General features: G+C 40.6%; 1 protein-coding gene across 1 annotated transcript in view; it reads left to right on the top strand.

The window, feature by feature from the left end:
• Positions 1–2,479: 2,479 nt before the first annotated feature.
• rab27a (RAB27A, member RAS oncogene family) overlaps positions 2,480–13,117 on the top strand; it is a 29,438-nt gene continuing 18,800 nt past the window's right edge. The window contains exon 1 of the mRNA XM_080427530.1: positions 2,480–2,668. The gene's annotated coding sequence lies outside the window, so the exon portion shown is untranslated. The remainder of the gene's footprint in view (positions 2,669–13,117) is intronic.

Consider the following 13,117-nt stretch of genomic DNA (forward strand, 5'->3'; position numbering starts at 1 on the left):
CTTTTGCTCCATATTCCAGCAAATTATGTTCCAAGGTACAGTATGTCTAGCAATTCTCAAACCTTCTCAAACTCTTATAAACTACAGAGGAAGATAACAGGTCAAATAACATTGTATAACGCATTGATTCCCAGCCCTATTTATTTCTATTCCAAGGACCCCCAGTTTGATATGGACCCCCATTTGATATCATTGTTGTTGTTTTTTCTATCTCTGGTACCCGAATCTACACTACACAACCCTCTGAGAAAGTACAAATAGAACAGGTCTGTTTGGATCCATTTGGTTCCATTTGTACCATCTCAGAGTTACAGACCCATGATGATAAGGGTTCATTTGGAACCCTGGTGGATGCCACATCCCACTACAAAGTGTGGGATGTGCCATGACAAAGCTGTTTATTTAGGAGGGAAGCATTTCATTCTATTGACGCAAAAACTGTACATATCTGCTGCACTAAAGATGAGACAACCAACAGTATGCCTTGCATTATAACCAGTGGCGTAAAGTAACTAAGTACATTTACGTGTACTTAAGTACAGTTTTGAAGCATGTTTACTTTACTGGAGTATTTCCAATTTTCAATACTTCTACTTCTACTCCACTACATCTCAGAGGCAGATATTGTACTTTTACTCAACTACAATTATTTGAAAACTTTAGTTACTAGTTACTTTGCAGATATACATTATTACGTTATAAACCATACATTAACCACTTTAGCCCTATTTTATACCTAGGCTATTTGAAAATAGCCGATCTACAAGCTCACAACGCGTCGCATCGCTTGTAGATCTGCTATTTTCAAACATGTTAGATATTGTCTATTGACTGAACAGGTGGTCCCTTTGGGGGGCCAGCATTCTGTACAGCAGTGGTTCTCAAACTTTGTAATGTCAAGGACCCCCAAATTAATATGTATTTGGCTGTGGACCACCATATGAAAATATATATCTTGTGCCGCCCTAAGGCAGTGGTTCTCCATCTTTTCCGGCAGCGACCCCCCAAAATAATCCTATTTGAACTGGGGACCCCCCAAAATAATCCTATTTGAACTGGGGACCCCCCTAAATAATCCTATTTGAACTGGGGACCCCCCAAAATAATCATATTTGAACTGGGGACCCCCCAAAATAATCCTATTTGAACTGGGGACCCCCCAAAATAATCATATTTGAACGGCGGACCCCCCATCTAGCAGCTCACAACGCCTAAGCTTGTAGATCGGCTATTTTCACAAATTTTGCCTCTTATTTATATTTGACAATTCGGCCAATGTTTGACCAGTTTTTATAGTAGTTTGTTGATTACTTTTGATGCAGTAATGGTCTTTTTTTCTTTTCTTTCTTTCTTTTTTGTCTTAAAAGTCCTTAAAGTGTCACTTCACTGACATCTGGGACCCCCCCCCCCCCCCTCCCAACCATGTGTGGGGACCCCCAGTCGACCCACAGGTTAACCGCCATAACAATGACAAGATTTGTGTTGTTAAAATGTTTCACATTTGTTATTTTACTTGTAAACAGATCATTTCTACATTGGGCTGTATTTAATGCTACTTTTTTACTACTTTTTTTTAACTCCCCCCCCCCCCCCCCCCCACCACCACTTGTTGTCGGTGAGCGACACCGTGGTACGGCAGGGCAGGCTAATATACATTCTTTTCAGAAGGTGCTTGAAGTTGGTGGGAGGAGGAGCTGCTGCTGGCAGTGTTGCCATGTCTGCTTCTTATAAGCTACTTTTGGGCTTGTTTGTTCTGTAAAGTCGCTTGTAAATATATATTGCTACTGTAGTTGCGAGTTTCAGTTTTTTGGGGGGGGGGGTCCCCTGCAGTTCAAATATGATTATTTTGGGGGGGTCGTGGCCTGAAAAGGTTGCGAACCACTGGTTTAAACTAAAGTGCAGTGGTGGAAAGTAACTAAGTACGTTTACTTAAGTACTGTACTTAAGTACAATTTTGAGGTATTTGTACTTTACTTGAGTATTTCCAATTTCCAATACTTTTACTTCTACTCCACTACATCTCAGAGGCAAATATTGTACTTTAACTCCACTACAATTATTTGAGAACATTAGTTACTAGAACTTTTCAGATATAAATCATGATATAATGAAACATACATTAACCACTTTAACCCTATTTTACACCTGGGCTATTTGAAAATAGCCGATCTACAAGCTCACAACGCGTCGCATCGCGACGCGTTGTGAGCTTGTAGATCTGCTATTTTCAAACATTTTAGTACTTTTACTTTTGGTACTTTAAGTACATTTTGATGCCAATACTTTTGTACTTTTACTCAAGTAAATTTTGAATTCTGGACTTTTACTTGTAACAGAGTATTTTTATATTGCAGTATTGGTACTTTTACCTAAGTAAAGAATTTGAGTACTTTTTCCACCACTGCCTGGTTGCTTATTCCCCTCGCGCAACCTGGCAACACTAGGAAGAGAGAGAGAGAGAGAGAGAGAGAGAGAGAGAAGAAGTTGAACAAACATACGTTCATGTTTAGATCAACAGATCATTAAAACTCATGGATCAAACGGATCTCCAAGCGACCATCATGATGACACAGTGATCCAGAGGGCCAGTTTAGTGACAGTATATAATCTGTTGTTTATTACATTAAATAATCCACCAACAAACACCCAGAGAAGATCAGCTCATCTGGTAAGTTACAGGCTTTTTTCAGGAAATGTCATTCGGGGTTTAAAAAAACAAAACAAACAGCCTGGTTGTATCTTCTGTTCTGCCTGACAACTCAAACACAAGTTACTCTAAAAAAAATAAAAATAAAAACACATATTTTGCAGTAACACCGTGATTTACTAGCTGTAGTATACAACTCTCGTAGACGTATTTATGATTCTGACGTTTTCAATCTACGAGAGTTGTAGGGTGCACTTCCCATAGTGACTTGGACTTTCTGCACTATGCCCCGTAGACACTCCAAACATTGTACAAAATTAAAATAAAGGTGCTTACCGCCGAGCCCCAAATGTTAACTGGGTCTACGGGGTAGTAGTGTAATGTAATAATCCATATCTTTCAATAAAGAAGTGTTTTAATGCCGTCTGTGGCCGATTCTGTCGGAAGTTCCCAATGGGTGGTAGTGACGGGTAGTGACGGGGCGCATCTGGTGGAACCCGGAATTACACTAAAAGTAAACGAGGGTGAAAAAATGGCGTTCGGCCATAGACTGCATTAAAACACTTCTTTATTGAAAGATATGGATTATTACATTACACTACTACCCCGTAGACCCAGTTAACATTTGGGGCTCAGCGTTAAGCACCTTTATTTTAATTTTGTACAATGTTTGGAGTGTCTACGGGGCATAGTGCAGAAAGTCCAGTTCTCCATGGGAAGTGCACCCTACAACTCTCGTAGATTGAAAACGTCGGAATCATAAATACGTCTACGAGGGTTGTATACTACAGTGATTGACCTAAACAACACGTTCTCAAAAAGTTTCTTTTTGCATCACCAACGGTATATATTGCATCGTGCGAGGGTGTCGCTTGCCAAAAAGAACTAAACTTGCAGGATAGGTGGGCACTGGGACAACTGGGCACCTCCATGTAAAATTGGCTATTTTGTCCAAAATGTTATCTATCTTTCTATCTATCTATCTATCTATCAGTGGTGGAAAAAGTACTCAAATTCTTTACTTAAGTAAAAGTACCAATACTGCAATATAAGAATACTCTGTTACAAGTAAAAGTCCAGAATAAAAAATGTACTTGAGTAAAAGTACAAAAGTATTGGCATAAAAATGTACTTAAAGTACCAAAAGTAAAAGTACTAAATATTTGAAAATAGCCGATCTACAAGCTCACAACGCGTCGCATTGTAGATCTGCTATTTTCAAATAGCCTATGTATAAAATAGGGCTAAAGTGGTTAATGTATGTTTCATAATATCATAGTTTATATCTGAAAAGTAACTAAAGTTTTCAAATAAATGTAGTGGAAAAGTAAAAAAGTAAAAGTACAACATTTGCCTCTGAGATGTAGTGGAGTAGAAGTAAAAATATTGGAAATTGGAAATACTCAAGTAAAGTACAAATACCTCAAAATTGTACTTAAGTACAATACTTAAGTAAATGTACTTAGTTACTTTCCACCACTGCTATCTATATATGGAAAATGTTTTAAAGTAAAGTTTACATGATTAGAACATGATAAACATTTGACAATTAAGGTCTAATATTTCTACAATTGCAGCAAATTGCTATGAAACCTGTATATCCAGTCATGTTGGGGCATAAATAAGAAGTTGAAGGATCAAATTAAGTCTGATAATGATCTACCATACTTTACGTAGGACCATTTTTCGAATATTTAATATTTTAACATTGTGGAAAAAATAGCCCATTTTTACATGGAGGTGCCCAGATGTCCTAGTGCCCACCTATCCTGTATCCAGGCTAGCTTGCAGATCTGATGTTTTTCGGTAAGAGACGTAAAGGATGATGTTCTTCTGTTCCTTATTGTGACACGTGTGACATTTAGTGAGTCCTTTATAGCAGCACAATTACTGGATGAAAAACACCTTATTGCAGTAATAATAAATATCACCATAATTCACCCAATAATAATGTCCATAATTGATCGCCAGGTTGTCTTCACAGACAGAGACATTTTGAATAGTAGTCTATCTCAGTGGTTCTCAAACTTTTTCATGTCAAGGACCCCCAAATTGACACTTATTAGCCCGCGGACCCCCATTTGAAAAGATAAGCCAGGGACCCCCATTAGAAAAGATTTTTACGGCTATTTTCAACCATTTTAATTTCAAGGACCCCCCAGTTTGACATGCATTAGAGGCTGCGGACCCCCATTTATTGGCATTTATATCTCTGGGACCCCAATTCATATGGTAAAATAAATGTTAATTTAACTCTGAGAGTGTACAAATGTTTTACACACATTTGTACACTCTCAGAGTTACAGACCCATAAGGGTCCATTTGGTTCCTGTCCATCATTTAGCTGGGGACCCCCTGGAACCCCCTCAAGTACCCCTGGCCCCACTTTGAGAACCAAAAGTTGTGGCCCCCCCCCCCCCACTCTTTGAAAGATTTCATAATGATGTAAAATGTGTTTTTAGTTGTTGACTGAATACTTTATTAACAGTTTGCAAATAGTACAGTGGTACGATTATACAATGATGCTAAAACCTTTTAAATGATAACACAAAAAGCCTTAATGGCTTGTTTCCATCGTGGTCCTGTGTATTCAATTCATCAAGTAATACATCAAGTTGTGTGTGTGTGTGTGTGTGTATGTACGTGGGTGTGTGTGTGGGTGTGGGGGGGAGTGAGTGTGTGTGTGTGTGGGGGGGGTTGTGTGTGTGTGGGGTGTGTGTGTGTGTGTGTGGGGGGGAGGGGTTGTGTGTGTGTGTGTGTGGGGGGGTGTTTATGGGGGGGGGGTCATCTGACCAGCAGGACAACAAGCACATGAGGGCCAGCTGAGGGTTATTAGATGAGGAGATGTTTCACTTCATAAAACCGCCTTTTGTGTCATAAATGTCTGTGTTGTGCTCTGCTGTGTGTCATGATGCTGTCAGCCCTTCATCATCATCATCATACTGCCTGTTTCTCTTTGGCATCGCTATCAATGCTCTCTGCACACACACACACACACACACACACACACACACACACACACACACACACACACACACACACACACACACACACACACACACACACACACACACACACACACACACACACAGAGGCATTCTAATCATTTGATAGTGACCTCAGTACAATAGGCAGACAGTAGGCACAAGTTCAACATGCCGAGCGTTCTAATAATATGACCTTCTACTTGGCTGATATTTTGTCTGGTTTGTTACCGTAATAACCTGTTGAGACCTGAGGGCCCATTCTACAAATGTCTTCTAAATCCTAACAGTTTATTTGTATTTTTTACTCATATTGCTATGTCAGTGGTGCTCAAAGCTATGAGCTTGTATATTTTTTTGAATTTTTGAATAGCCAAAGAAATCTAAAATGACACAGATGCGTTCCCGGTCTTAATAGATTAACATGGTGGCCTCCCTCTATTCACTAACTTTATAAAATGTAGGGTAAGTGATTATGTTTTGGTTAAAACAAAAAGCTATTGTTAAAAGGTTAAAGCACTAGCCTATGTTCTGATATAGTACTTATTGCTATAGAGTGTTTGTTCAGTAACAGGAGTCTCTCTGTCTCTCCAGCTCTTTAATAAACAGAAAATACATGTTCAGGTAGGTGACACAATTTCAGCCAATCAGGAGATACTAACCATTTATCAGCTTCATTTTTATAGTGTTGCAGTTCCAATGCTTATTTATTTGTGTCATCACTTCCAATTTCACTTGTTTAGTTTGTATCCTGACTGAGTTCTCTATCCTGATTGGATAAGATTGGTATCCCTGACCTGTCCTGAAAATGCATTTTCTGTTTAACAAAGAGCTGGAGAGACATGGAGACTCCTGTTACTGAACAAACACTCTCTAGTAATGAGTACTATCAGAATATACAGCTATTTAACACATATTTTAAACAAAGAAAATCACTTACCCTACATTTAAAAATAGTGTTAAATAGCTCTATATTTTGAATTAATTATTGCTAGTATCTAGTGTTTATTTAGTAACGGGAGTCTCTTCTATCCAGCTCTTTAGTAAACAGATCAGGTAAGGATACCAGATTCATCCAATCAGAAGAGAGAACTCAGGATACAGATTAAACAAGTGAAATAGGAAGTGATGACACAAATAAATGAGCAGACAAGATTGGAACTGGAACACAAGCTGATCTTCTCTCTCCTGATTGGACGAAATCTGTAGCCCACCTGAAAATGTACAGTATTATCTGTTTACTAAAGAGATGGAGACTGAGAGACAGGGACCCTAACCCCCCCCTCTGTTACTGTACACAAACACTATAGTAATGATTACTAGCTTTAACCTTTATCAATAAACATAGTTTTAATTAACCCATTAAGACCTGGGACGTATCTGTGTCATTTTTAGACATTGCTAAAAAGCATTATTTTACACTTTGGCTATTCAAAAATAGCAGATCTACAAGCTCGTAGCGCGGCACTCGGTGCCGCGCTACGAGCTTGTAGATCTGCTATTTTTGAAAAATCTAGAAGATTTGTGCAAATCTTTGAATATATATTTTTAAAGCGAACATTTGTAACTCAAATCTTTGCTTCTGGGGGGGGGGGGGGTCCCTGGAACAACATATTTTGAGGTGGGGGTCGGCGGTTAAAATACATATAATTTTGGGGGTCCTTGACATGAAAAAGTTTGAGAACCACTGATATAGAAACATACGTTTTTCAGAAAACTGTTGGGATTTAGAAGACATTTTGTAGAATCGGAACCTCAGGCCTTAACGGCCTGAGGTTAACCGTGAGGATTTGACTGTCGTTTGTTTTAAGTTTATCTCATATGCACTTCTCCCTGAGGAGGTGGCATCATGTTTTTGGACCACTGCCCTGGGTGGCTCCTGCTGCACCTCCTCCTCTGACATCTGGTTGAAGACATTTTAAAGTCCGTATTTGTTCTAGAAGGCCAAAGTCTCCTCACTCCTTCATACTAAGAAGCAACAAAAAGGAATGCCAGTAGAAACAGATAGCAACGTGCAGCCAGACCTTTCTAAGGTCTGGCTGCACGTTGAAGAGTGTACAAATGGAACCAAATGGACGAGTGAGGGCCGATTTTAACTCCGAGAGTTACAAGTCTCAGGTTCCAGGAACGGAGTTAAACCATTTAACCAACCACCTTCCTATTGACATTGCTGTGTGTGTGTGTGTGTGTGTGTGTGTGTGTGTGTGTGTGTGTGTGTGTGTGTGTGTGTGTGTGTGTGTGTGTGTGTGTGTGTGTGTGTGTGTGTGTGTGTGTGTGTGTGTGTGTGTGTGTGTGTGTGTGTGTGTGTGTGTGTGTGTGTGTGTGTGTGCGCGCTTAGAGGAGAGCTATTCTTACATATTATTCATAGCATTTTTAATACGCAGTGTTTTGACACATTCAACCTGGCGTCCTGACATTTTCGGCATGCGGAAACAGCGGTTCACAACACACAGTCACGTGACTCGTTGTGAGCTTGCGGATTGGCTATGTTGGCGTGACACCGTCATATGATACGTTGGGAAGTATATAGTAAGTAGGGCTTAAGTGGTTAAGTGAATAGGTGAGACCTGATCTCTCCAGAAAGACGTCTTGTTAACTTGTTGTCTCCCACAATTTTCAAGTGCTTCCTCCTAACCGTCTTACTTTGGAAGCTCTCTCTACTAACAAATTAGTAGGAGCCTATAGCTAGCTGCTTAACAGCAGAAATTTAAATTTAAATTCAAACATATATTTTAAGCAGTAGAAAATTAAATTCAAAAATATATTTTAAGGATATTCTAAAATTAGTTTTTTTTGGGAATACCGTGTTGTGATTTTTGGGTCAAAATCAGCCTACCCTTCCTGTCTGAAGAGCAGATGACAGCTTCCTCTTGTGAACTTTCACGGGGCAGAATGACAGACTCTCACGTCTGTAGCGTTGAAAGATTGTGTGAAGAGATAGCCTGCTTCCAGAGACTAGGTCAGACCCGTCTCATTATCATGTCTTTGTAAGCTAGTGGGCTGCAGGACACCGTAGATGGATGAGGTTGAAAATCAAGTCGGGTGAGGGTCTTCATTTTAACCCTTTAAGACCTCTGAGCTAAAAAGCATTATTTTACACTTTGGCTATTCAAAAATATCAGATCTACAAGCTCATAGCGCGGCACCGAGTGCCGTGCTATGAGCTTGTATATCTACTATTTTTGAGAAATCGTGCAAATCTTTGAATATGTTTTTTAAAGCAAACATTTGTAACTCAAATATTTGCTTCTGGGGGTCCCTGGAACAACATATTTTGAGATGGGGGTCCGCAGCCAAATACACAGGTCTTAATGGGTTAATTCAAGCTTGTTGAGTTTGGTCGACAAAAACACAATTAAAATCGCCAATCGCAATTGTGTGACAATAAATCATGTACAATTTCATAATGGTGATTCTAGCTGACATTTCCTCCTAACTGTTTGCTCCATTGTTCAGTGCAGTGGTGACACTGACAGTGTTTGGTTGCCTAATGCAGGCGGAAGATCTAGCTCTTGGCATCTTGTCTTTTTGCCGTTTCCTCTCGTCATTGAGATGAGATTGAAAAGTGTGATATGGAGCCCGGCCCATGTCAAACGCAGAGTCCTAGGGTTTCCCAAACAGTGAGTCGGGACCCATGTTTGCGTCGCGGACCCATTTTTATGGGTCGCAAGTAAATATCGCCTTTTTTCGTTTCCAATTTTTGTATTTTCTTTAATTTTTTCAACAAAAAAATAAAATAAAGAAATCATTTTCCAAGGAATTTCATGAAAAATAAATCAAATATTCCATCAATAAAAATGCAATGACAAAAAGCTGTGAAAATAGCAGATCTACAAGCTCACAACTTCAACGTGTCACGTGTTAGGGCCACCATGTTGAATGTGATTCATAATCGAGACACAGCTGAATAATTGCCGATTATGTATGGCCATTATGTATGGCCATTATGTATGGCCTATAATATATTGTAAAGACTGATATATTAGTCTGGCTTTAGTGTGATATGACTGTTGTGTTCATACAAGTTGAGCTCTTTGGACTAGAGGAGTGAGAGAGGGCCATTTAATGTAGTATTTTTGGGGCTAATCCACTGCTAATAACTGTCCCATTAGAGAGGACTTCCTTTATCAAGGAATACATTAGAAACTGTTTTTTTTCCACTAATAACATCAGTAGGTTTAAAAATGGCATCCTATGTTGTTTGCAGGGAAATGTTGTCTTTAGTGGAGGTGTGATAGCAGGAGTTTTATCTAGAGTAGTGCTTTTCAAACTTGTTGTGCCCAGTGCACACCTGGACTTATCTCACGGCACACCACCTGGGAACCATTGGTCTAGATCAGTGGTTCCGCCCAGTGATGATGATATTTGAACTAGGGACCCCCCCAAAATAATCAGATTTGAACAGGGGACCCCCCCCCCCCCCACCCTGACAAGCATTTGGAACTGTAGGAGTTGAGGCATTGCAGTTAGTTTGACTCGGTTCCACAGATAAATATTGTGAAAATAGCCGATCCACAAGCTCACAACGCCTCTTAACGTGGGCGTTGTGAGCTGCTGTGGAGTATGAATTAAGCTTCAGTCGGCACTCGGGAGAGATACAAGTTATGGATTGTAGCTTTAATCATGGCTTTTCATTGTGTACCATGTGAGAGTGACCGCACCCACTGTCTTCAAGGCTGATTGCTTCACATTTGTGGAGGAGCGTCTACTCCCACTTTATCTTCATCCACATGAACAACAACTAACTGAAAGGGAGATGTTTTTTGTGACTATACAGCAGTGGTTCCTAAACTAAGGGTGGGAATCCCCAGGGGGACCCCCAAATAATTTTGGGGGGTCCCCAGATGATTAGCTTAATGTGCAACATTGTTTTCTCACTCAACAGTAAACAAACCAACATACAGTATAAAGTGTTTATTACACGGCTTGGTTGAATGCTCGATTCTGATTGGTCAGTCATCGGTCATTATTTCTGGATAATGACCGATGAGCTCTATAACGGACCGCTGTGTAATCAGAGACTCAGAGCACCTGCTCATATCAACCTGTCTAATCAGAGACTCAGAGCACCTGCTCGTATCAACCTACGCTGCTTGGTTTTATGCTTTATCCAACATGACAGCCATGTAAACAAACAAACAATGTCATTTACAACTAAACGTTGCTCTCAAGAATGTTTTTGAAAACATTTGAAGTGAGAAATAGACGATGCAATGACAGAAAAGTCATTCTATTTGATCCACTGCACTTCCTTGTTTATTTTGGCGCAACAACGGGGGAATGCCCCAAAACACAGTCGCCCCGGGGCAAATCCGGCGGTATTAGAGCGAGTCTGCCCGTTACAATACTGTCATTTGTTTTCCGAGGCGAACTTGTCCGCCCAGCCCAATACTTATGGAATACTTCCATTGCCGTAAGCAAGGAAATACTTCGTTTTGTTGTTACTTTTGAGTCAATTTATTTATTTATGTAGTAAGTAGCCGTGTAATAAGCGGCTCCGCCTCGGTGCATTATCACCCTGTCGGGCTTTAAATTTCAATAATGACTACCTCCCCATACATTATCCCTTGCATACAGGGTATCTGCAATTTCTAAAGTGACAATTTAAGGACTTTAAGACATTTTAATACCAACTTGGCCAAATTGTCAATTATTACATAAGAAAGAGGCAAACATGGTAAAAGAAAATAGCCGATTTACAAGCTCACAACGCCTCGCAGTGCGAGGCGTTGTGAGCTTGTAGTTCGGCTATTTTCGCAGCTAGAGGTTCGGGACACTAAGCAGCGGCCCTCACACATACGTCGCACCGTCATCAGTATATGCCCATATGTGGGCATGCCCCCTTGAGCTTGACTGATTTATTTGCGCCTGATGCCATGACGACACATTGAGGTTAGACAACACTGTCCATATTTGGGCGTAGCTGCATTGGGACGTCAAGAGGTCCGCCCGTTTTATTATAGGGTATTTACAGTGAAACCAAGTCAAACTAAATGTAATGCTTACAATTCTAAGCGCTTGTCAGGGTGGGGGGGTCCCCAGTTCAAATATGATTATTTTGGGGGGTCCCCAGTTCAAATATGATTATTTTGGGGGGTCCCCAGTTCAAATATGATTATTTTGGGGGGGGGGCCTGAAAAGTTTGGGAACCCTTGCTCTAGAGAAGGATTAGAGCTTTGAGAGCTGTTTCACTGTACAAAGGCTATTTGAATGATCAATCACTAGTCAATGGACCATTTCTGATTTCTTGCCCACCTTTGGAGTTGCATCATCATGGCAAGGTAACTACACAACACGACCCAAAGCTCTTCCAGCGTGTTAGTTGTGGTTGTTACTTTCAGTCTGACACTGTGAGCGTAGGGGCTTTTTCTAACCTGAGGTGTGAAGAACCTTTCAGTCCACCAATAAACCACGTGTGTCTAAAGTTAATGCAGCATAAATAGTGCTGACATGTTGCTCCAGACAGGGGTCCTTGGGGGGGGGGGGGGGGTTCCAAGGGGTCCCCAGCAAAATGTGTTAACCCATTAAGATTCTAAAACAAATCTAAATCCTAACCGTTTTTGGAAAAAAAACAAAAAACAAGCTTTTTCAAAAATAGCAGATCCTCAAGACTCACAAGCTTGCGCACGGGGCCGCGCACCTCTGTGACGTAAAACGTGTCACTTCTGTGACGCAGAACGTATCACAGTGGCCCCAAATAGGCTACGCCCATCACACTTTCCAACCCGGAAGAAGGGGTGAATTCGCTTCATGCGCTGAGTGAGCAACTCAATGCAAGTGGATGGGAGGGGATTTCGGGTGCCCTCTCTATTATTTTTAACTCTATGGTTAGGGTTAGGCTCTTTGTTATGTATGCTCGCTGAGACCAAGCATTTGCCACTGCCCCCTGCTGGAACCGGCTGGTTCCAGTGACCAGGAGGACTTAACAAAGATACCTTTCACAACAGTTTTAACAAAATATGATTGTTTATACATCTTTATTTGACATTTACATTAGACACAAGCCAACAGACTAGTGATACCTTTCAAAGCGATCGGGTAGAAATAGCGGATTTTACCGCGATTTCGATATGTGTGTGTGAACCCATTCACGATATGTGTGTGTGAATGGGTTAATGGCACAATCAATGTAAAGCGCTTAGGATAAAAGCGCTATATAAATGCACCTTTTACCATTTTACCATTTTGTGTGGTCCTTGACATTAACACGTTTGAGAACCACTGCTCTAGCAGACCTCTCAGCTGTGTGTTGAGAGCGTACATACGTATCTTTATGAAGCCGTTAGGAACCATTTATGTCACAGTATATTTATCATGGATCTTGGTGTTTTTTTGCGCAAGATCTTAAAGCTGCTTATTATTGCCTAAGATGAAGGGCTTATAGTGCTGGCCACTGTGAAAGAATGTTGGACATTTCATGCTAGGGTCATGTGCCGTATTCTGCCTTTTTCACTCAATGTACAGCACAGCCTTGATGCTGACAATA

This window comes from Gymnoscopelus braueri (assembly GCF_963280865.1).
Source record: "Gymnoscopelus braueri genome assembly, chromosome: 1".
Taxonomy (NCBI): Eukaryota; Metazoa; Chordata; class Actinopteri; order Myctophiformes; family Myctophidae; genus Gymnoscopelus; species Gymnoscopelus braueri.